This window comes from Sinocyclocheilus rhinocerous, unplaced genomic scaffold (assembly GCF_001515625.1).
Source record: "Sinocyclocheilus rhinocerous isolate Xijiao unplaced genomic scaffold, SAMN03320098_v1.1 scaffold2290, whole genome shotgun sequence".
Lineage (NCBI taxonomy): Eukaryota > Metazoa > Chordata > Actinopteri > Cypriniformes > Cyprinidae > Sinocyclocheilus > Sinocyclocheilus rhinocerous.
The window spans coordinates 188,590-192,220 of record NW_015659950.1 but is presented as its reverse complement, the minus strand read 5'-3'; positions in this window follow the sequence as shown (position 1 = coordinate 192,220).

The window sequence follows — 3,631 nt, the reverse complement described above, 5'->3', positions numbered from 1 at the left end:
GGTAGACTTAAAAAAAACAAAACAACAAAAAAATATGTATATATATAAATAAAAATAAATAAATAGTAATAATAAAAATAAATGAATTAATAATAATAGATAAATAAATAGCAAATAAATAATTTTTTACAAAGATTTTAGAAAAGCTGACAACATTAAGAGCTGAATGCCATAAATTTACAGTTTTCACATTAGATCCATGTATACGAGAAGTTGAGAGTTCCATCGAGATAATGTCCAACAAATACACAGTCCAGGTTCGTCTGCCCATTGTGTGAGGAGGATTCCAACGGTTGACTAATAATTTTTTTGCTGCTGTGAGAGCAGCTAACAGTAAACATCTTTGTTGGACGGACAAGGTGAGGTCCCAAAAGTCATTCATGAAAAAATGGCGCGGAGTCAAACATATCTCAGTACCCAACAAATATGATAGGTCCTGTGAGAGCCGAGTCCAAAAAGGTGAGAGAGAGGGGCACTCCCCAAAAAATTGCAAAAACGTGCCTAAAGATCCTTGTGAACAGAGATTACACTTAGGAGAAGACGACAGATTCATATAAAAAATTTTCGTTGGAGTCAAGTAAACCCTATGCAGCAATTTCCAATGAATCATTTGGTGATCTGGGTTTTTAGAAGATAATTTAAACATACCCCATACCTGATCCGAAAATAAAACATGCACATCCTCATTAAGATCCTTAGCCCAAACAGTTGTAATAGATAAAGGTTTGTATGAATGCTCAAGAAGAAAGAGATAGATACCTGAAGCAGTTATTTATTTGATTTGGGGCTTGTTTTAAAATTTCAATTTAGTTTTGTTATTTACATTTACATTATATTTAAATTTTGTCATTTAGCAGACACTTTTATCCAAAGCGACTTACAAATGAGGGCAATAGAAGCAATCAAAACCAACAAAAGAGCAATAATATGCAAGTGCTATATTAGTATATTATTATAGTGTTATATTTCAGTTTCACAAAGAAATGTGCAGCATTTTGTCCAAGCAATAATAAAAGGACACATTTCATTTATAATTTGTCTTAAATCTCATTTTGTAAAAAAATAACAAAAATAAAATAAAAAATCGTGAATCGAATCGAATCGTGAAATCAAAACCGTGAATCGAATCGAATTGTGAGTTGAGTGAATTGTTACATCCATACCTATTCATAAATTTCTCTAGACGAGATAGTACTTTAGCATATAATTTAACATCAGTCCCTATTAAATAAAGTGGCCGGTAGCTAGAACAGGAAGTCGGATCTTTATCTTTTTTTAACAGGAGAGAAATAACAGCTATATTAATAGATGGGTCAAATGAGCCTTGAGTAACTGAAAAATGTATCATATCTAACATGAGGGGGCCTAAATCCGACCAAAAAGTAGTATACAATTCGATTGGAATACCATCTATGCCTGGGGATTTCCCCTTGTTCATAGATTGGATTGCTGACTCCAGCTCCTGAAGAGTGATTGGTTCAGCCAGGTAATCCGAATCCAAATCTGACAGCCTAGGTAAATCAAGGTTGGACAGAAAAGATGCAAAAGAGTCAGGGTCACCATCAGCAGAAGAAATATAGAGGTTAGAGTAAAAAGAGTGGAAGGCAATATTAATGACTTTTGGGTCTGTCATAATGAGCCCAGATTGGGATTTCACTACTGAAATATTAGCAAACTTTTCACTGTTGCGTATTCTTAGAGCTAATAGGTGGCTTGGTCTACTCCCTTGAAAATAGTAATTCTGCCTGGATCTTTGAATCAGGAATTCTGCCCTGGATCTCAGTAATGAATTAAGTTCGGACCTAACCGCCATGATTTTGCTGAGTGTATTGTCTGAGAAATAACGTTGATTATCTCTAGTCAGATTCTGGAGCTGTGATTCCAGTTCGACTATCTTTTTGTGACGGTTTTTCTGAAGGAAAGAGGCATATGAAATTGAGTTATTCCTTATAAATCCTTTAACTGCATTCCAAAGTGTTCGCAGATCATCCACTGAACCTCGGTTAATTTCAACGAACTCAGCAAATTTATTTCTGAATTGACTGCAAAAGTTTTCATCCTGTAACAATTTAGGGTTAAATCGCCATCTAGTGGCACGAGATGGCCGAGGGATGAAAGATAATCTGCACAAATTTCCATCATGATCCGACAGAGATACGGAACAGATATCGGCATCACGAACAGCTGAAGATAAAGAAGTAAAAATGAAAATATAGTCAATTCGCGAATAGGATTTACGAGTAGCAGAAAAGAAAGTGAAAGACTTAGCAGAAGGATTTAATAAACGCCAACTATCCACCAATGAAGATGAGGTTACACATTGCCAAAGTTTGTCAGAAAAAAAGCTTGAGAGTGTGATTCCTTTGGTCCAGATCTATCTAAGATATGCGACATTACAGAATTCGTATCTGCACCCAATACAATTTCAAAATCTGAAAATTTCAAGAGATAGGTTGAAAAAACAGAAAAAATTAGGGTCAGGAGTACAAGGGGCATAAACTAAAAGAAATACAATATTTCTATTCTCCACTATTGTTTTTATATGTGTTATTCTACCGTCTGTATCACAACCTTTATCTAAAATAGCAGGGCTGTGAATCTTTGGTTAGACAGGGAATCGATTCGATTCGCGATTCATATGTTTTCGATTCGATTCAAGAACGATTTTTGCAAATTCACAACAATTCAATTAGATTCGATTCGATTCTACATTCTTTAAGTGCATTCACAGGATTATTTAAATGCTTCCCCTACATTTTTTAAATGCTTAGTCAGGGGCCAAATTACACAACAGCCTTTATGGTTACAGAACCATAGGTTAGAAAAAAAAAACACTTTTGTCTATTGTTAGATGCTAGTTTAATGATGCTATGGCATGACACGGCATATTTAGAAATGTATGTAAGCCAAGATTTTAAAAAAGAGCTTTAAATGTATTATGTATAGGCTACCATTTTGTCACACCAGGGAAGTGTGAAAAGTGTGAAATGAAGTGACAGAAATGTCAAACACAATAATTTTATGTATGTATGTATTATTATTATTTTATTTTTTTTTACAAAGAATTATTTTCTTATCTCTTACTTTGAATTTGCAATAAGAAATCAAATACACTGCTGGACAATAATCAATCATTTGTTATCTATAATTTTTTTTCCTAATGGCAATTTTATGATTGTTTTATACCATATGTACATTAATTGACAGTCACCACTGATAAGCTACCACTAAATATTGTAGAAACTTAATTTGCTGTAAAGTTGCTTTGCAATGATTTGTATCGTGAAAAGCGCTGTACAAATAAACTTGACTTGACTTGAAACTTGACTTATTGTCTGAACGTTTCAGTTCATTCTGCTTTTTATACAATTTAGCTGCAGATATAGCTTGGCACGTCTATGAGCGCGAGATCACTTCTCATTCAGTGCGAGAACTTATTTATCTCATTTTCATGAAATAAAATGCTATAGTATTTAACTTTTTCTTTCCATCGGCGAATGATGATCCTGAAAGAAAACACGCCCGATGTCTGTTTGCTATAGCAACAAACGCTATATGCATCTGATTATCAGATAAACCTCGCGCTCTTATTTCAAGGTTGTTGTTAATGCTGTGGTTATTTTAACAGTTT